Raw genomic sequence first — 22901 nt, forward strand, 5'->3', positions numbered from 1 at the left:
GCTTTCTCAGACAACTAGGAATAGTGCTTCCCCATGATCCAGCCATACCACTCCTAGGCAAATATCCAAAAGAGGCTCAAGTACACAATAAGGACATTTGCTCAACCATGTTTGTAGCAGCTTTATTTGTAATAGCCAGAAGCTGGAAACAGCCCAAATGCCCCTCAACTGAAGAATGGATGCAGAAATTGTGGTATATCTACACAATGGAGCACTACTCAGCAATGAAAAATAAGGAAATCATGAAATTTGCAGGTAAATGGTGGGACCTGGAAAGGATCATCCTGAGTGAGTTGTCCTAGAAGCAGAAAGACACACATGGTATACACTCACTCATATATACTTGTAATATATGATAAACCTACTAAAATCTGTACATCTAAAGAAACTAATCAAGAGAGAGGACCCTGACTAAAATGCTTAATCCCCATCCTGAAAGGCAAAGAGGATGGACATCAGAAGAAGAAGAAAACAGGAAACAACCTAGGAACCTACCACAGGGGTCCTCTGAAAGGTTCTACCCTGCAGGGTATCAGAGCAGATGCTGAGACTTATGGCCAACCTTTGGGCAGAGTGCAGGGAATCTTATGAAAGAAGTGGGAAATAGTAAGACCTGGAGAAGACAGGAGCTCCACAAGGAGAGCAACAGAACCAGAATATCTGAGTCAGGGATCTTTTCTGAGACTTATACTCCAACCAAGGACCATTGATGGAGACAACCTAGAACCCCTGCACAGATGTAGCACATGGCAGTTCAGTGTCCAATTGGGTTCCATAGTGGGTCAGGGACTGTCTCTGACATGAACTGATTGGCCTGTTCTTTGATCACCTCCCCCTGAGGGTGGAGCAGCCTTACCAGAACAAGGAGGAAGACCTCCCCTATCAGTGGACTAGGGGAGGGGCATGTGTGGAGAAGCAGGAGGGAGGGTGGAATCGGGAGGAAAGAAGGGAGGGGACTATGGTGGGATACAAAGTGAAAAAAGTGTAATTAATAAAAATTAAAATTAAAATATTAGAAAAAAGTTTCCATCTTACACCAGTCAGATTGGCTGAGATTAAAACTCAACTGACAGCACATGCTGGAAAAAGATGTAGAGAAACGGGAATCCTCTTCCATTTCTGGTGGAAATGCAAACTTGTACAAACTCTTAAAATCAATCTGGCACTTCATTAGAAATTTGGGAATAGTTCTACCTGAAGACCCAACTATACCACAACTGGGCATATACCCAAAAGATGTTCCAAATACAACAAGGACATTTGTTCAACTATGTTCCCACTGGATTTCTTCATAATAGCCAGAAGCTGGAAACAACCTAGGGCCAGATATTTTTAACACAGAATTCTACAAGACTTTCAAGGAAGATCTAATACAATACTCCACAAAATTATTATATTATTCTACAAAATAGAAATAGAAGGAAAATTGGCAAATTCATTTTATGAGGCTACAGTCACTCTGACACCTAAACCACACAAAGATTCAACAAAGAAAGAGAATTAAAGACCAATTTTCCTCTCGAGCATTGAAGTAAAAAATTACTCAATAAAATATTTGCAAACTGATCCTCACTCAGGAAGGCAAACAACACAAAAATCAGAAGAGGGAGAAAATGGAACAGGACAGGAATCTACCACAGAGGGCCAATGAAAGATTCTACCCAGCAGGGTATCAAAGAAGATGCTGAGACTCATAGCCAAACTGTGGGCAGAGTGCTGGGAATCTTATGAAAGAAGGTGGAGTTAGTAAGACCTGGAGGGAACAGGAGCTCCACAAGGAGAGCAACAGAACCAAAATATATGGGCACAGGGGTCTTTTCTGAGACTGATACTCTAACCAAGAACCATGCATAGAGATAACCTAGAACCCCTGCACAGATGTAGCCCATGGAAGCTCAGTCTCCAAGTGGGTTCCCTAGTAAGCGGAGCAGAAACTGTTTCTGACATGAATTCAGTGACTGGCTCTTTGATCACCTCTTCCTGAGGGGGGGGGGGAGCAGCCTTACCAGGCCACAGAGGAAGACTATGAAAGATAGTCCTGATGAGACCTGATAGGCTAGGGTCAGATGGAAGGAAAGGAGGACCTCCCCATTCAGTGGACTAGGGAAGGGGCATGAGAGGAGATGAGGGAGGGAGAGTTGGATTGACAGGAGATGAGGGTGGGGGCTACAGCAGGGATACAAAGTGAATAAAATGTAATATACAAAAATATAAATAAAAATTTTTAAAGTGAAAGAAATAAAATAAAATCAACAAAAACAAAAACAAACAAACAAACAAAAACCACATAGTATTGGCATTAAAAAAGGCAGATTGAATAATGGAATCAAATCAAAGACCCAGAAGTAAATCCACAACCTATAAACGCCTTATTTTTTACTAAGAAGCTAAAATTATACAATGGAAAAAAAAGAAAACATCTTCAATAAGTGGTCTGACTGGATGGCTGCATGTAGAAAAATGAAAATAAATCCATATCTATGACAGTGCACAAAACTAAACTCCAAGTGGATCAATGACTTCAATAAATCAGATACACTGAATCTGAGAGAAGAGAAAATAGGGAAGAGCCTTGAACTCATTGGCACAGAAGACAACTTTCTGAACAGAACACTAACAGTGCAGGCACTAAGATTAACAATTAAAGTAAATGGGACCTCATGAAACTGAAAAGCTTTTGTAATAGGATAAAACAGAAGCATTCAGAATGGAAAAATGTTTTCACCAATTCAACACCTAATAGAGGGCTAATTCCAAAAAGATAAAAAATAAAATAAAATAAAATTCAAGAAATTAGACATCAACAAACCAAATAATCCAATTTAAAAATGGGATATAGATCTAAATAGAATATTCTCAACAGAGAAATCTCAAATGGCCAATTAGCAGTTAAGGCAATATTCAACATCCTTAGCCATAAGGAAAATGCAATTCAAAATGACTCTAAGGGTCTATATTACACCTGTCAGAATAGCTAAGATCAAAAACACAAGCGACAACTCCTGATGGTAAGGAAGTAGAATAAGGACACTTCATCCTACTATAAGGACACTTGCTCAACTATATTACTAGCAACTTTATTCATAATAGCCAAAATATAGAAGCAACCTAGATGTCCCTTAATTGAAGAATAGATAAAGAAAATGTGGTACATTTTCACAAGGAGTATTACTCTGCTGTTTAAGAAAATGATATCATAAAACTTGCTGGCAAGTGAATGGAACTAGAAAAAAAAATCATCCTGAGAGAGAAAACCCAGACCCACAAAGACAAACATGATCTGCAGTTATTTATAAGTGGATACTAACTTTTAAGTAAAAGATAATCACACTACAATCCACAGACCCCGAGAATCTAGTATCTAGGAGGGCTCCAGGGGAGATGCATGAATCTCCCTGGGAAAAGAAAATAGAACAGATTTTGTGAATGGACTCAGAAAGGGTGGGGATGGAAACAGGAGGAATCAGGTTGAGGGGGGATGGAGGGAGAGAGTACTAGAAGAGATGGTTGGAATACAAGCTAGAAACCCAACACAATGGGAACTTCCAGGAATCTAAGAGAGTGACTCTAAGTAAGATTCCCAGTAATGGAAAATATGGAGCAATCCTCTAACCAGGCAAGACTTTCAGTGGAGAGACTGGGACACCAACCCAGCTACAAAAACATTGTCCTATAATTTGCCCTGCCTGTAATTCGTGCTGGAATAAATGTGTCACAGAAATTGTGGGAGTGTGCAGCCAATGACTGGTCCAGCTTGAGACCTATGTCATGAGTCTCTAACTCTGACACTGCCTGGGGACCTAGAATAGAGCCAAACATAGCCAAAAAAATAATAAGAATAAATAAATAAAACCAAAAAAAAAAAAAAGAAGGGAGGGATAAAGGAAGGAAGGGAGGGAGGGAGGGAGGAAAGGAGGAAGGAAGGAAGGAAGGAAGGAAGGAAGGAAGGAAGGAAGGAAGGAAGGAAGGAAGGAAGGAAGGAAGGAAGGAAGGAAGGAAGGAAGGAAGGGTATTTTGCTGTACTTGCAGCCAGGAGCCTAGCCATAACTGTCATCAGAGAGACTTCATCCAGCAACTGATGGAAACACATGCAGTGCCCCAGAGCCAAACATTATGAGGAGTTAAGGGAATCCTGCAGAGGAAGGGAAAGAAGGATTATAAAAGTCAGTGGGTTCAAGGACACCACAAGAAAATTTACGGAATCGACCTAACCTATGACCACGGAGCTTGCATCTGTCTGACCTAAGTCCTCCGTATATACATTATAGTTGTGACTTTGGTCTTCTTAAGGGACTCCTAACAGTGGGAGCGGGCGCCGTCTCTGACTCTTGTCTGCTTTGGGGACCCTCTCCTTGTTATTGGATTGCCTCATCCACTCTTAATAGGATCAGCGAGGTGATTGGTTTCACTGCAGGTCAATATACCGTGTTTGGTTGATAGACCTGAGAGTCCTGCCATTGACTGAAAGTAAACAAAGGAGGAGTGGACAAGGGGGCGGGGTCAAGGAACTGGGAGCGAAGTAGGGAGGGGGATGTGGTCAGGATGTAATATATGAGAGAATAAATAATAAAAAAGAAGAAAATGTTATGAAGTGATTCTTAATATAAAGTACTTTATCTCACCTTTTGTTGAAACTGATACTACACTGTTTGAAATCTGCAATTAATATTTAAAATCTTTTATAATGAAATAGTACAAGTATTTAATATAAACAATGTTCTCATGAGAATCGTAGCTCTCTCTATCCCTTTTAATGTTTCCTCTGATAATAATTACTAAGGTTTAATACAGAAATGTTCTTTGCAGGAGTTTATGTACCTGCAGAAACAAACAGTAAATACATATAGCCATCAACATTGCCTCATAAACCATCTCCTCTTCAAATTTCTTTTGTCATACTTCTAAGAACAGGTCACAGTTTTCGGATGTCTTTCCAATACTGAATATTGAATACTAAAATTTATGAATTACTCAGACTGTGTGTGACATTCACACTATGCCAGTTTCAGAATGCATAGTGAGACAGTCCACAAAAAAAATCATACCGAGATCATGGTTTCTGTAAAAGTCCTCCCTGAAAGGTTTAACTTCCTTCAAAGAAATGGTATGCAAGAAAGTGAAGAGCCATGAAGAAGGGAAGCAAAGTGTCTAGTACAAACAAAAATGGAATGAAAAAGGCAGAAGTCACTAATGACTGATATTTGGGCTATTTAAATAATACTCTAACGATATCTTTCCTAGATCTTTTTATTTCTCGATACAGTGTCTTTGCATTCAAAGTGACTTACATAGGATTCATGTGACTCAAAATGTTACTATTTGTTACTTTGTCCAAGGCATTGAAGTAATTCTTTTCTTTTGCACTATGATTTGAACTATCAATTATCTCCTAGTTCCTTCTTACCCTTTTCCATCAACACTACACCCCTGTAACCATCATTCTACCTCCTCATCTTCCTATCATGTTTACTCCACATGAGTGAACACATGTACACAAATCCACATGCAGTATCATGTTTCCCATGTGTCCTACTGCCCATTGTTAGCTGTGAGATTAGTTAACTGGACCTGTATCAAAGAAATTTCACATTTTATATTATGTTACTTTATTAACATACAATCGATTTTCAGTGATCAACAGTTCATCTTGTTGTGTAGTTAGAATACCATTAGACTGTGTAGTCCATGGCAGTTCAGTATCCAAGTGAGTTCTATTGCAATAGGAACAGGGACTGTCTCTGAAATGAACTGATTGTCCTGCTCTTTAATAACCTCCCCCTAAGGGGGAAGCAGCATTACCAGGCCACAGAAGAAGACAATGCAGCCACTCCTAATGAGACCTAATTGACTAGGATCAGAAGAAAGGAAAAGAAGACCTCCCCTATCAGTGGACTTGGGGAGGGACATGCATGCAGAGGGTGGAGGAAGGGAGGGATTGGGACTGGAGGAGGGAGGGAACAACCAGGGGGGTACAAAGTGAATAAAATGTAATTAATAAAGAATAAAAAAAGAAATAGACTATAAAAAAGATAATTTGCATAATTTTTATACATTGAATTTTAACATTTATTAAAGACTAGAACACAATTGCATACTAGTAAAAAAAAATACCATTGGACATTCAGACCGGGAAGAAAACCAGTTATATTTCCCAGAATATTCACAATGTCTAGAAATAAGCTCCTAAAGATTCACAAGGCATCAATGCACCTGATTTCCCCTAGTGTCAGACATCTGTTAGATGTATGTGTTTGCTGAAAGTGAATACAAGAGAGATTTGAGGAAGCCAAGAAAAGGGAGTGAGGAGAAGCGTGTTGACCAAATAGTTAGAGCAGACTCACTCCTTATAGTTTACAATAGACCACCATAAAAATACCACATAATAACAGTTTTCTCAGCTTCCTTGCGGCTTCATTTCTTCACCTGTAAAATGGAGGTGGCAATAGTACCTATCTCTCAGGCTTGTTTCAAGGAAGACATGTAGAGCCTTGGGAATTTGGTAAGCATAATGTCATACAAATTAAATATAGGACTCAATTTTCCTTCATTTCATTTCTGAAAATTGCTGTTTTCTTTTTACAATTTATTTGACTCCTGTTTCTAAAAGAATATGCCTGGGTCTTATTTTTTTCTTTTTCATTAATGTATTTATTTTACATCCTGATCATACCCCTCCCTTTTCTCCTCCCTATCCCTCCCTTCTTCCCTTTCTCCTCCTATTCCATTCCTTGGAAAGGGGGAGCCTTCCTCCCTCACCAACTGACCCTAGTTGACTTGGCCCTATCAAGTCTCTTTAGGACTGTCTGCATACTCTTTCTCTGTAGCCAGACAAGGTCGCCTTGCCTAGGAGAAGAGATCAGAGAGCAGACAACAGAGTTCCTGTCAGAGACAGCCCCTGCCCCCCCTTAGTAGGTGACCTACATGGAGACTGAGTTGCCTATTGGCTACATCTGTGCAGGGTCCTGGATCCTCTCCATGTAAGATCCTTGATTGGTGCATCAGTCTCCGCATATATGCCTGGGTCTTTAGAGGAGCTTCTTCCTCAAACTTCCTCAAGCTTTATGGAAACCATGTTTTGTTGTTGTTGTTTTGTTTTGTTTTGGGAGGTTTCTGTTTTATTTTTTCGTATTCAAAAACTGTTTGCTTTGAGCTAAAATGGAGATAGAAGGAAGGCAAATTATAGTGGGAAGTAAACTATAGAGTAATGGATGAGCACATGTACTGGTGCAAGTGAGCAAATGGACCAGAAAATTATGTAAAGTGAGTTACAAGCTACACAATTTACCCTTGCACATAAAGCATGGACTGGAGAGTGAGAAGACTGGCTTAGGGTAAAACCGCGACACTCAGTAGCATCTGTTCGCACGGGTTAGCTGTTCAGGCCGCCCTCCACCTTACCTGCCAGCATGTCACCAATCTCAAATGCTTGTGCAAGCAAATAATGTGTTTAAGTTAGAAACATTTAAGCCAGAAGTTTGGATGTTTATATTAAGGTTGGAATACTTTACTCAAAGTGAACTAATATGGTTCTTTCAGCTTTCCCATGTAATTGAGTCCACAACTCATTGTGAAACAATGCTAGACCTATTTAAATATTGTTCCTAACTCCTTTTAGACATATTATTTCTCACAGTGCATTTCAAATACTAGAGTTAATAGACTATACACCACAGTTCTGTGGATGCAATTGTTCTATTTCTTTACATAAGTCATTCATTTTTAATTAAATCTCTAGTCTGCAAATATATAACTATACTTCACAACAGACTTATTTCAATGGTGTTTGAGTTTCCTTGTCATGCATTAAGTTGTATCATATCTAGGTGAATAGCACAATCCAATAGGAACAAGAAGAACGCTATGACATGCTACACAAGCTCTGTCCTATCTACGCTGCTGCAAACCTATGCAGAACCAGAGTCTGTACCGGGACCTAGACAACTTACCACAGAGGACATCATCCTATCTTTCAGAAAGTGAAAAACAGAAGAAAGGATTAAAACTAAACAAGCTACTACAAGAAAATGTAAGGTTCGCGCTGTGGTGCAATCATTACATCACTGGAAGCCAAAGGTGAACAAAACTAATAAACCAAGTAATGTCTCTGGGAGTGACTTTATGCCACATCCTAAAGACAATTATTCAGGAGAAAATGTCCATTATGAAAAAAAATAAAGAATATTGAAAAACATGAAGGAATCAAATGGTGGTGTTAACATCAGATACTATCAAAGAGAAAAGCAAAAGATGGATGAAAGAAATCCAGCAGACTAAGACAAATAGAAAAAGAAAGAGAGAGACAGAATAAGAGAGAACCAAACCCACCACTACACACAATGAAAATCTACAGAAATATGATAAACAAGGCAGTACGTCATTCCCTGGGAGCTGAGCAGTACAGAGCAACAGGTAAGCTAACTGAAATAATTCAGCATTCTTCCAAATCAAATCCCCAGCCTCATTCCTAACTCTTAAAAAACTACAGCAGCCTCCCCCTCCCCCTGCCCACGTTTCCTTTATATCCCATAGACCTTCTCCTCATAACCTTCTTCTCCCATTCAGTATTTTGATCTAGCTCCCAGCAACAGCAGGTACTTCCTGCTAACCAGCAGGGCACTCATGCCAGGAAGGCAGGTAGGCTGACTGCAGAACTTCACCTCAACCTTTGTTCCTCCAGATCTCAGTCTGGATCCTGATCTCGGATCCCCCACAGTCTCATTCCCCAGATCCACCACAGAACTTCTGAGGTGGCCTTTATTCATTCTCTGCCCCCATTCTAAGGAGACCAAGTAGATCCTGGTGGAACACTCTGCTTTCCTCTCTTCTGCAAATTCCCCCCGACACCAAGCCTATCCTCATTCCTAAGGCCAGCTCCCAATACCCAGAAATGTACTGTGCCTGGAACTCCCAGTAATCATACCTATCATGTCAACAAAAAGTCTCCTACCAGGAAACACACAGACACCACATGCTCCTAAAACTTAAGTGACAGCACAGCTGCCCCTATACTCCCATGTTCATAGCAGAAACGAAAATCACAAGATTTATTTTTTTGTTTTCTTGGAGTGTGTTCACAAGTACTCAGAATTCTCCTCATTCTGACAATGGACCTAAGAAGCAAGTTAGTGTAGTCATTTAATATCTAATAAAAAAAAAAAAGACATTGAGCCAAAACAAATCCCAAGAAGTAGAAAGACACAGAACACATCAGAAGATATAAAGAGGGACAGTGATCACATACTGTCTTTCACACACTGATACGGGAGACTTCAAAATCCCACTCTCACCACTAGGCAGATCGTCCAGACAAAAACTACACAGAGAAATGCTTCAGCTAACAGACCGTACACATCAAATGGACTTAATAGATATTTATGGAACTTTTCACCCAAACACAAAAGAATACACTTTCTTCTCAGCACCTCAGGGAACTTTGTCCAAAACTGATCACACAACTGGATGAAAAGCAAGTCTCAACAGATAAAAGAAGAAGAAAATTGAAATAACACCCAGGATTCTGTGACCACTATGGATTAAAGCTGGATATCAACAACAAAAACAGAGAAAGCTTAAAAAATCATGGAAACTGAGGTCCTTTCTGCTTAATGATAAATGGGTCAAGAAAAAATTTTAAAAAATACTTTTTAGAATTGAATGAAAATAAATACATAACATACCCAAACTTATGGAACACAGGAAAAGCTTTTCTAAAAGGTAGGGTCATAGCACCAAGTACATATATTAAAAGATGAAAAGAAAAGTTCTCAACCACATGAAATCTCTAGAAAAAAAAACAAAACAAACAAAAAAAAATACCAAAAGGACTAGACATGAAGAAATAATCAAACTCAGGGATAAAATCAATAAAATAGAAACAACTACAACAAACAACACACACAAAAAAAATCAATGAAACCTTTCTATCATCTAAAGAATGCCAATACTTTTATAAATACTTTATTTTCTTTTATATTTGCACATCACGTCAATATTTTGGCACTGTTTAAGAGCTTTGGTTTGAGACTGGCGCTTACACTTCACAGCTGACAGCTCACTGTCACTGAGGGAAGTATAGGTGGATTCTTACACTGCTTATTCTCCTGCACATTATAAGAATAAACAAGGAAATCTTTATAAAACCAAATAATGCACAAGAAGCAACGGCTGAGCTTGGTGTGGTGGCACACGCCTGTGATCCTGGCACTTGGGAGATAGGGCCAGGCAGGTCTCTGTGTTCAAGGCCAGCCTGGTCTACAGAGCAAGTTTCTAGACAGCTATGGCTACACAAAGAAACTCTGTCTCAAACAAAGAACTGTGGGCTGATCATCAGAGAAGATTCCTCCTGCAACAGATAGGAGCAAACACAGAGAGTCACAGCCAGACATTTTGCAGAGAATGAGAGCTTGGAACACTTGGCCTGAATATCTCCATCAGATCCCTCCCTCCAGAGTTCAGGGAAGAGGAGGTCCAGGGAGCAGAAGAGCCAGAGTGGGTGGAGGACACCAGGAAAACAAGACCCTCTGAATCACTAAGCAAAGCTCGTCTGAACTCACACACACTGAAGCAGCATGTGTAAGACTGCACAGGTCTGTAATGGGTCCTCCCTGAATATAGTATGGCTTCCGGGCTACTGTTTTTTGGAATCCCTGAATATGCAAATGGGTGGATTTCTGATTCTTGTACCTTCTCTTGGGTTCTTTTCTTCTATTGGTTAGTTTTAGACAGCTCCAATGTTATATTTTTTATTATTTTATTTTATTTTATATTTTACTATTATGACTTCGAAGCCTGTTCGTCTTCTAATAAGAGACAGAGAGTGGATATGGATAGGAGAAAAGATGAATAGAAACTTGGAGAAAAAAAAGAAAACAGAAAAAAGGGGGAATAAGCAGAGATCCTCTCAGACCTATGCACAATAAGAGCATCCTCTTAAAACAGGAGCAGCATCCTTTCCTGTTACCCAGGACCCCCTCAAGAGCTGCAGAATTCTAAAATAGACTTAACAAGTGAAATAGGTTTAAGATTTGTACAAGATGTAGCAGAAATTACAAAATCGGAACTCAAATGTTTCACTACAAGCAACTACAGGAGAAATATATTAAGGTGAGTGTGTCGGGTATAAGACTCTTCAGATGTCGGCAAAACAGAGAATCTAGAGACGAATGGGTAAGGGGAGTGGAAGTATACACAAGGAATTTTTATTCATCCATTAGAGATGAAACTACACAATTTGCAGGAAAACAGATGGAACTAGAGAGGATCATGCTGATTAAAAAAAAAAAAAAAGCAAGTCACATAAGAGTAAGTACCACACCATTCTCATGTACAGATTCTAAATTAACGTGTGTGTGTGTGTGTGTGTGTGTGTGTGTGTGTGTGTGTGTGTGTGAAAGTGGTAGGGAGACTAGTTGGGAACAGGAAAGGGATCAAAATGAGAGGAAACTTTCAGAGTGGGTAATAGAAGCAAGTATGTGCTAAGTACATTATGTGGCAGAATTCATAATGAAACCAATTCCTCATGTCCATTAAAACATTGAAATAAGGACCAGAGAGACAGCTTACTGCTTTTGCAGAAGACCCAAGTTCAGTTCCCAGAACCCACTTTAGGGAGCCTACAACTTCCTACAACTGCCATGGGGGATCTGACACCTTCATCTGACTTGTAGGACACCTACCTGCAGGAATATAATCATCTGCACAGACACAAACACATAATTAAAATATAAACAAATAAATGTTATAACATAAAATATAACATAATAACATAAATTTCATATATAAAAATTATTTCCTGCCAAAAAAGAACGAAAGTAAAGACTGAAAATAGGTAGAATAAAAGGCATGAGTTTACTGCCTTACAGGTTAAGGCACTGGATGACATATGCTTTCTTGTAAAAGTAAACTAATTAAGACTCTTGGGGCTAGAGGTGACAACTGAGATCATTTGGTGATCTTGCAAAGGATCCAGGCTTGATCAACAACATCAACAAGGGGACTCAGAACCGTCTGGAACTTTATGACAGGTGACCACACAGCTCAACTCTTCCTCACTTCCGTCCCTCACTCACTGCTTTATCCCAACGACAGCAGGAATTCTCTGGGTAACCTCTGGCCATTACAGCCAGCTAAGCAGGTAAGCTAAGCGCACATCTCACCGCTCCCTCCGACCCTACGCACCCAATTGCCCAGGGTCCCCCCAGCTCTGCAGAGACCATCTAATAAGGCCCCTCCGCACTCTCTGCCCCATTACTAGGGCACTAAACACCCTGGTAGAGAACCTTGATGTCTTCCCCTCTTTGAACAGCACAGGACCCCGCCTCTAGGAAATCCCATTCCCAAGTGTCAGTTCCCAAAACCTACAAGCACATTTTACATAGACCCCCCCCGAGGCCACACCTAGGGTCCCAGAATTTCCTACCAGGGAACACACACAACCACACTCTCAGAGGAACCAGAAAGGACGAAGAAACCAATGAACAAACACCAACAAAGGAAAGAACAAACGTCAGCACCTAGAATCCAGTCCCACAGGCTAGATGGCAGCATAAATGCACAATCAATAACCCTGAGGACAGCGTGTCTTTATTAGAGTCCACAAACCCAAGATAGGAGGCAATAAACATTGTAACATAACCAAAGCACAAAAAAAAAAAAAAAAGCCTTGGGCTGGAGAGATGGCTCAGAGGTTAAGAACACTGGTTGCTTTTCCAGAGGTCCTGAGTTCAATTCCCAGCAACCACGTGGTGGCTCACAAACATATGTAATGAGATATGGTGCCCTCTTCTGGAACAGGCATAAATGCAGGCAGAACATGGTATACGTAATAAATAAATAAACCTTTAAAAAAGAAAAATATCCTTGATGATTATGTTAGGGATCCTTAAAGAGAAAATGTTTAAATCTCTTAAATAAATCAATGAAAACATAAACAAATAGTAGAATAAAATGTATAAGACACATGAAGACCCCAAAATGAAAATAGAATTATTTTTTTTTAAATGAAAGAAATCTGGAAATGGAAAACTTAGGAACTTGAACAGGAACCTCAGAGCTGAGCAGTCGTATTTAGGATTACTATTGCTGTGACAAAAATGGTATCAAAGCAGATGCTGAGACTCATAGCCAAACTTTGGGTAGAGTGCAGGGAATCTTATGAAAGAAGAGGGAGATGAAAGAGGAGACAGGAGCTCCACAAGGAGACCAACAGAGCCAAAACCCCTGGCCCCAGGGGGACCTGCAGAGACTGAAACTCCAACCAAGGACCATGCATAGAGAGGACCTAGACCCCCTGCTCAGATGAAGCCCTAAGGCTGCTCAGTGTTCAAACAGGTTTCTTAGTAAAGGAAGTGGGGACTGTCTCTGACATGAACTCAGTGTCTGGCTCTTTGATCACCTCCCCCTTGGAGGGGTGCAGCCTTGCCAGGCCACAGGAAGACAATTCAGCCAGTCCTGATGAGATCTAATAGGCTAGGGTCAGATAGAAGGGGAGGAGGTCCTCCCCTATCAGTGGACTAGGGGAGGGGCATTAGGGGAAGAAGATGGAGAGAGGGTGGGACTGGGAGGAGACAAAAAGAGCTACAGCCAGGATGCAAAGTAAATAAATCGTAATAAATTATATATATATATATACATATATATATATATACATATATGTATATATATACACATATTTGTATATATATGACATCAGGAAATTTGCAGGGAAATGGATGAAACTAGAAAAAATCATCCTGAGTGAAGTAACCTAAACATAGAAAGATAACTATGGTCCACATCTGCTTATATTTGGATATTGTCCATTGACTGAGCTCTAGCCAAGCTATAATCAATCCATAGACTTGGAGAAGTTCGGTGTAACTAGGGCTGGGCACATACATTTTCCTGGATGGGAAAAATAGGATAGTTTTTATGGATGGACTGAAGAGGGAATTGGTACAGAATTAGGTAAGAAGGGAGAGGAAATGGGGAGACACAGCTATAATTGAGGGGCAATTTAGGGGTGAGATCAAAGCCTTGTATGGTTGAAACAACATATGGGGGGAAGCCTAACGAAATCTCCAAATAATGGGGGAGGGATGGACTGAGTCCTAACTTGGTCAGCTCTCCTCACCAAAGAAAGCTTTCAGTACCAGGAATGGGTTGTATTGAGTTGTTGGTGAAAAGAGTATGAAGAAAACAGTCATAGGCTGTTGCCAAGATAATATGCTATTCTCCCCAGATTGACAACAAGGACCCATTGCTGAAGCTAGAGCCCACACAATTCATTGAAGAGACTGAGCTTGTGTCTACATAGAAACTCCACCCCTACGTTCTAGGGTCTTTGGTAAAGGAAGACACTTTCCAGACTACCAAAACAGAGATGTATACCCCAACCCAGCCACAAAAAATACTTTGATCTACAATGCTGTCCTGCCTGCAAAATATGCTAAGACCATGGTAGCCCAAAACGTGTGCATGTTACCAGCCAATGTCTGATGTGACGTAGGGCCACACCACTAGATGGAACCCAAATCCTACATTGCTTACACCTAAGAACCAGAGACTAGCTATCCTAGATAGCCAGTGTAAAACCAGATAGTACTGGTCTTAAAAAAAAAAAAAACAACTTAGTGAGAAAATGACTTCTGATTATATTCTGCTATACTCACAGAGCAGTGCATTATTCATTCATCATCAGAAAAGCTTCCTCCTGAAGCAGATGGGAACTAATACAGAGACCAACAGCCAGATATTATGCAAAGAGAAAGAGGAAAGGAGAGTCAGACAGACAGGACTTGGAACACTCATCTCTAAATGGGGTGTTTCCTGTAAATCCCTCCCATCACAGCTCAGGGAACCCTAAGAAAAAGAAGGTAGAAAAGGCCTAAGAGCCAAAAGGGATGGAGGACACCAAGAGAACAGGCCTTCTAAGTGAACAAGATCAAGGCTCGTGTGAGCTCAAGGAGATGGACACGGTGTGTACAGAGCCTGCACAGGTCTGCAGCCAGGTAGTCCTCACATATATGGCTTTCAGTTTATTGTCTTTATGGAACTTATGAGTGTCTGAAGAACTGGATGATGGGCCTTCCCTTGGGCTCTTTTTCTTGTTGGTTTGCACTGTCCAACCTCAGTGTGAAAGTTTGTTTTCTTATTATAATTTATATTGTTCTGTTCTATTGCTATCTCTTAGAGGCCTGTTCTTTTCTAATGAGCGATAGGAAGGGAATGGATCCAGATGGGAGGAAATTGGAGGAGTCGAAGATATATTGAATAATTTGTGGAGGAGTAGACAAGATATATTATATGAGGTCGTTATCAGGAAATGTAGAAGAGTAATCAGGATGCATTGTGTGAGAAAATAATATTTTTCAATAAAAGGGGGAACAATGTTCTGAGAAGACTTGTGTTATGGAGCTAACTTTGGCTGATTTAAAGCATATGGATTGGTTTATGAGATATACACAAAAACAAGTTAATTATTAGGACAATCAACTGAAACTCAACCTCTGAGTCTCAAGGAAGACTCAGAATGAATGGCTTACCACTAGAAGAACAGAGTGGCTCCTTCTCTTACATTTATTAGGAAAGCATATTCCTAATCCAAGCAGAGGTGTCAAGTGGGCCACTGAATGGTAGTCCTTAGATCAGGAGAACACTCGGGCAGGGAAAACCAGGAACTTCCTGTATACAGATGATGGCTGAAGATGACTCTAGCAATGTGCATGGCGACAGGACAAAGGACACAGGACAAAGGAGTAAAGAATGTCTTTAGAAGGGTGAAACAAGAGTCTTTAAAGAATGGTGAGAAGTCACGGTCAGGACTAGAACGTTAAGAAAATGTGGCATGTTATAAGCCAAGAAAAGGAAATTAAAAGAAAAAGTGAAAGTCAAATGATAATTGGCTTTCAAAAGTAATAGTAATAGTCAGAAGTAATAGTCTCTAACAGTACTAGATATTTATGAGCAAATGCTACAGGCCTCTGTGAAAAACAGTTTCCATGACATATATAACTCAGAGCATGTAATTACCATTCTCTGTATTTATGGTCTTTTCCTAGGACCTGCCACTTGTAAAGTAAATAATTTTTTTCCAAATTATCATGTATTTTTGCCAAATATTTAACTCCTTACTCAATCTAAGAATCCTTAAAGCTGTATATAACTCATACAATTAACAAATTCATCATGAATACTCACCAGAGATAATGTTATGAAGAGCTTTCTATTCTGTATTCACATGACCTCTGATGCCATCCACATCACTAATGAGGAAACTGACCCGGGAAGTAAAAGGTAGAGTCCAGAGGAACCATTCAGAGATCGCATTTTACAAACATCAGTCCATTAGGAAGCATATTTGGTATATAACCAATCAATAAGTTACTAACCTGCCTGCCAATGCAATCACACAGGCTACATGTCTCTACACTGTTCAACAATTTAGCATCAGACACTCCCAAATGCCTTGTTAGTCATTTATCTACACTAATTCTACCACAGTAATTTGATGGACCTGTCTAGTAAAAAATAGCAACCGAACGAGAAAATTTTAATAGGACTTCACCCCCGCTAGTCGATGGCGGTTCTCACCTTTTTATATTTTCACAAATGTATAATATACAATAGAACACTTTTAGGTCAGAGTGTAATTTTCTGACCTATAATTGATAGATTTACATTTCCCATTTTGAGAACCTCTGAAGAAAATAAAATTAAAATCTTCCATCATTTTTGCTGTTTACTAAAATATTATCCATAAATCTTCCCTGTGTTCAGGAATTGAATCTACCTAGATAAGCAAACATAACTACAATTCAGGTTATCTGTTTACTAAAAAAGTATGTTCAGTTTTTAATTTTATGAACTACCAAAATGCCACCTTATTTCCAAAATAATAAGAAGGTCCCTCTGCTCTGGTATTTTATGTTAGTTTCTTGGAGTTACACACCATCTTTGTCTTTCAGTTTTATTATGATTTTTCCACAGTTCGCTTAAAAATATAAAAATGACTTTATATTAATATGTACCTGAATTCATATTTCAGATATTTTTTCATAGGCTGCTTCTGTTTAAAAATGTGATTTCTTGTTATCGGGAATAACTTGTAGATCCCTGGTGGACTTACTGGGAAGACTACAGTATCTATTATTCAGTAGGCTTGCTTCAGTCTCCCAAAACCACTGCTCTAGATAATTAATAAATAAACCTGCCACTATAATTATTCATGTAGAACCAAAACAAAGTAAATGTATTTATTTGTCAAAAATTCATGCAGGAGCATTATTAAAGAAGAGAATCTATTATTTTCTTTTATAATACGATGCTTAAGCTTAAGAGTCAGCTACCTTGTCTATCAACTAAAATACCTCTTTTCTATTAAAGTCAAGAGGACACGGTGTAGCATTATTAAAAAGTGGTTCATTTCTTGTTATGGCAATACACCTTTGAAGAGCACAGAAATTATTTTAATTGGATAATTTAGGTGTTCTTTGTGTCCATACGGAGTGTTGAATTTAATGATTTGGTTGAATGGATGTCAGTGTTTCTGTTCAATTTTTCAATTAAACTAATGTTAATCTTACATTTTCTAAAGAAAGCTTAATAACGTAAGATAACTGTGATGTCTCCAGAACTTGCAGAAAGGTCCCTGGATAGAGATGAGCCCACATTGTTTTTCTGAATAATTCTGAAGCAAGAAGAAAAACTGGAAATTAGACCCATCAAAGTTTTCTCCCTTTCAAATACTTTGGGCCAACACTGAAAGATATAGTTCTGTCTTTCTCTTATTACTGTATGAAGCCATTTACACATCTCTGTAAGGGTCATATATAGCTACTGGTTAACTTCTTGGTCTTCCTTTTCGCCATGTTTTGTTGTTGCTGTTGTTATTTTCTAATAAAAATGGGATGGTTTTGCTTAATTTATTTGTGTAAGTGACAATTTTTAATTAGATGTCACAGTAGAAGATAGTTTGTATGAGTTATTGTCTTTTAAAATTATAAGATAATATAAAGTTTAAATTATTTAAATAATTTTATTTTGATTATAATATTTTAAAATTATAAAAGCAGTTCAGTGAAATGAAGGCTCCAGTAAAGTGAATCAGAGAGGATAAGCATTCTGAGAACAGTCCAACTCTTCTGTCAGCATTGTCCATCAAAGGAGAGCCATCAGCAAGGAAATGGGGACATTTTTCTTCTATTGTTGAAAATGCATATTGTTGCTGTGGTTTTTCCTCCCAGCCCTAATGCCCTGGAATAAAGACTCATGAGACTCAAAATATATTTTCAAAGCCTAGGCCATATAGCTAGGCTCTTCTCTGACTAGCTCATAACTTAAAACAACCCATTTATGCTGTACTTAGTTCTGCCATATAGCTGGTTACCTCCGCTCAGGTACCATGCATCTGTCCTCTTTCCTGCCTTCCTGGGCAAATCTCCCATACCTGGCTCTATCCCAGAATCTTTTCTGCTTGCTACATGTCTCATCTCCTATTTCCTGCTGCGTCTATAGGCCATTAGGATTTTATTGACAGAATTTACATCCATAAAACACATCATATTCTTGCCAGCTGAAGAACTCTTAAAAATATGAAGAAACTCCAAAAATTTTAAACTGTAATGCCTACTATGCATATCCAAAAATACAATTCATTCTGTAAATTAAAACATTACATCTTTTAAAATATAAAAGGACTCCTCACTGTGAAGCAAGGATCCATCCTTCTTAATTCATCTATGAAATCTTATTATTTCTTGCAAAGTAAGATTTTTCTGATAGGAAGAATTGCCCCAGTTATTAAGGAAGATTGCTTATTTAAATTGTTCTTGGACAATTATTCTAAAATTATTTCAGCACCTTTCCCATACATTCTGTGTGCCTCCAAAAGTGATCTGAACCTTGATAAATTATATGTACTTTGAAATAAATATAAAATTGACCTTCTCAAAAGCTGTTTTTGAAAATAGAAAAACACCTGAACTGAGAAGTGAGTCAGTATCCCAAGTTAGTAACAGAAGGAATAAGGAGCCTGCAGTGGTTCAAACGTTTTTTCTTTTCTTTTTTTGTCTTTATTAATTACACTTTCTTCACTTTGTATCCTCCCTGTGGTTCCCTCCCTCCTCCCGTCCCAATCCCTGCCATCCTCCACCCTCTGCATGCATGCCTCTCCCCAAGTCCACTGATAAGGGAGGACTTCTTTTCCTTCCTTCTGATCCTAGTCAATTAGGTCTCATCAGGAGTGGCTGCATTGTCTTCTTCTGTGGCCTGGTAAGGCTGCTTCCCCCTCAGGGGGAGGTAATTAAAGAGCAGGCCAATCAGTTACTAACTTGGGATACTGCCTCACTTCTCAGTTCAGGTTTTACTATTACTTGTTATGTTTTTTCTTACTTGTTATTTTTATTTTGTATTCATTTTATAATGCACCAAAGAATGTGAGAGCTGGGAGGAAATGAAAAGGTCACAGAGTCCACCTAGCTGCCACAGGAGTTAGCAGAATGCCAGTGCTAAACACTGGGCTTGATTGTAACCTATTCTGTCACACACAAGAGGGCATTCAGCCGACTTTCAGAATCATGGGGAGAGTGACTGCAGTTTTCTTTCTGTGTCATGAGGCCCACACCTGTGGATGCAAAGTGCATGTATGGAACATGTAATAAATTTTCTTGGTATTATTCTCCTAAAAAATAAAACTATTCACATAGCAAAAAAGAAAATAGAAAAACGCGTTCAGAATACATGAAAATAAAAATTTTCACTGAACCTACATATGTGTATACCAGGCACATGGAGCACGGAGTTTGCCTTGCAAGCATTTGTGCAGCTTAGATGAATAAATAGACAACTAAACTGCCCAAGGTCCGTAAATTACATTACAGAGTTCTGCTATTCACTAGACCCATTTTTACTCTAGCAATAATGTAATAACAATAAGAATAAGGACCGTTATTGTTATAGCAATTATTGACGACTTCTATAGAGTTGTTCTAGCACCAACTCTGTTATCATGAACAGATCATCCAATTTCAGAAAATTTTAGTAAAATATTAGTAGTAGAGGTCTTACAATTCTTTTCTGTTTCGGTATTTTTATTTGTTTATTTATCTTGTTTTTTCAAGAAAGTGTTTCTCTGTGTAGCCTTGGCTGCCCTGGACTTGCTCTGTAGACAAGGCTGGCTTCAAACTCAAAGAGATGCACTGGCTTCTACCTCCCAGAGTGCTGGAATTACAGGCCTGTACCACCACACCTGGCTTGTTTCAGTACCTTTCCCTTTCCATCTCTATACAATCTTTTGTGTTTTTATTTTTTTCTCATTCAGCAAATTACTTCCACAAAATAAAACATCTGCTCTGCCTGGCATTGCCAGGCATACTCGATACTTACATAATTTTAACTATTGAGGCAAGTCATGGGGAGGTCATTGTAGAGCAACCTAAACTAATGGAAATAAGAGTCTAGAAATAGTGAGAAATTGCCTGGAATGCAAATGAAAATGCAGATAATTAAACTTCTTAAGCAAGTCATAGATCCCTTCTAAAGCTCAAAATCTGTGAATTGGAAAAGAGGACCCTCATTTCTCATTCTCCCATGATTAAATCTCTAGTGTACAGAACATAGTCTTCTGTTGAAAACATAGCCCCCCACAGATGTAGCCCATGGCAGTTCAGTGTCCAAGTGGGTTCTATAGTGATGGGAAGAGGGACTGTCTCTGACATAATCTGATTGGCCTGCTCTTTGATCACCTCCCCCTGTGGGGGGAGCAGCCTTACCAGGCCACAGAAGATGACAAAGCAGCCACTCCTGATGTGATCTGATAGACTAAGATCAGAAGGAAGGAGAAGAGGACGTCCCCTATCAGTGGACTTGGGGAGGGGCATGGGTGAAGAAGGGGGAAAAGGGGAGGGAGGGTGGGATCGGGAGGGGAGGAGAGAGGGGCTTATGCGGAGATACAAAGTGTAATTAATAATAAAAAAATGAAAACATAGCCCCCAAACACTTTTGCTGAACAAATGTCCTAAAAGATAGCTTGTTATACACAGAGTCATCTAGGCAGTAAAACAGGACCTGAGAAGAGACGTGGGTCAAGATGCCTAGACCCAGTGTTCTGATCCTAACTCCCCTTTCCTTCAACATAAGGGTTTTGTGATTTCTAGGAGCTGCACAGGCAGAACTGAAAGGGAAAAAAATGTGCTTTTCATTACTTCTCTCATTCAGTAGAGTTCGGGGAGATTACACATATCACTGGGATCAAGAAACTTGGCTTAACTCTGCTGATCTAGTAAATTGTGTTTTTAATCCAATTCCTAATACTAAGGAATGCCTGCAAATGTGTAAGAAGAAATGAACTTTTCTTTTGTTCCCTGTTACACCATTGTTCTTAAAAGACCACCTTCTTTTAAATAAATCCCAGACAGAAGACAACAGGTATTCCTCAAACAACACTGAAGATAAGCATCCACAGCAAGGGTGAAAAACTTTTTGGAAAAGATTTTACAGTGGCTCAAAACAGAATTCTCAAAAGTAAGTATACCTAACCAAGTAAAGAGAAAGGGACTGTGTTCCGTTTTTTAAGGTGCCCTTGAAAAGGTTGAAGAAACATTGCATAGAAAGGAAAACAGAAAGGATTTCTGGGATGCCGAAGAGTTGTAAGGACAGTGATGCTGATGTGGGTGGCAGTTGATGGGTAGGAATGAGTTAAGGCTGAGAAGGTGCATCCGTTTGGAGGCTCTCCCAACTTCATTTGAATGACAAGATATTAAAAACTGATTACTACACCAAATATATTTAATCCCACTCTGACTATTTTAAGTCATCATTGCTTTAAACCTTTAAGATTAATAAAAAGGCCAATAAGAAGATATGAATGCAGCAGACATGAATGAGTCAATCATGGAGCTTCTGGGAGAGCAGCAAGCAGCACTGCCATGGAGATTGGGGTTGAGAAATTCTGATTTATGTCTTTCTGATTCACCAAAACTATGAACACCAATCACGTGGAACAACATAAGCATATTATCAAGACAAACCACTAACATAGTGACTGGAGCAGACGGTACAAATATGAAGGATCAAATAACTCTATAGATACACCAATTAATAATATATAACAATGTCCGATTTTTGTATGCATTTCCCATTTCTGTGTGACTTAGAATGCATGCAGAAAAGCACTGGCAAATTACAAATCAGGTTTAGTTCATAAATGCCCAGACAAGGCATAGAAAATGTAAGGGCACAGGTAAAATTCTCTGTGTGTGACTTAATAAACCTGATACAAACCCCAGCTTCATTTGTTTGGTAAATGTCAAAATTGCACAAAACTCTAGGCATACCCCTTTATATCAAGATAAATCTTCATTGATTCCTAATGAATGATTCTGCATACATTGGTCTGTTAATTTATTTTAGTGTACCATATTTCAAAAAGAGTTGAGTCTATTACCCAATAGACATACATAACCCACATCTTCCCTAAAAATATTTTCATGTTTAAAACAAAAGATGAATATAAATACCCATTGTTTGAACCAATAAAGTGCATTTATTTGTGGTTTTAAAATAATGCTATTGAATTATTTGAATGTTAAAGTTGGAATGGTCTAGAGTAACAATGGAAGATCTCGTTTGTTAGCTTGACAAGATGTGAAGTCAGCTAAGAGGGTTTCCTCTGAATTAGTCTCTGAGGCATTACCGAGAAGGACTGACTGAGGACAGAAGCTTCTGCAGAATGAGCTGCACCTGCCTGCAGTGGCAACAAATGTAAAGCAGGCTGAGTGAAGGAACTGCTGCTTCTGTGCAAACATGCTCCTTGTTAGTGAGCACACACACTGTAGGTGCCATTTTTAGTGAAATTGGAATCCAACTCCTTTAACCCTCCATGAGGACTAGAGGCCAGAAGCTTTTCAGAAATCTTATGGGTGTTT

The 22901-nt window shown here is 39.1% G+C and overlaps 1 long non-coding RNA gene across 4 annotated transcripts in view; it reads right to left on the reverse strand.

Annotated features, from left to right (window-relative positions):
• The window catches only part of LOC132654773 (uncharacterized), a 662496-nt gene that overhangs the window by 315291 nt on the left and 324304 nt on the right, over positions 1-22901 (reverse strand). The window lies entirely within an intron of this gene.

The sequence above is a fragment of the Meriones unguiculatus genome, chromosome 6 (assembly GCF_030254825.1).
Source record: "Meriones unguiculatus strain TT.TT164.6M chromosome 6, Bangor_MerUng_6.1, whole genome shotgun sequence".
Classification (NCBI taxonomy): Eukaryota; Metazoa; Chordata; class Mammalia; order Rodentia; family Muridae; genus Meriones; species Meriones unguiculatus.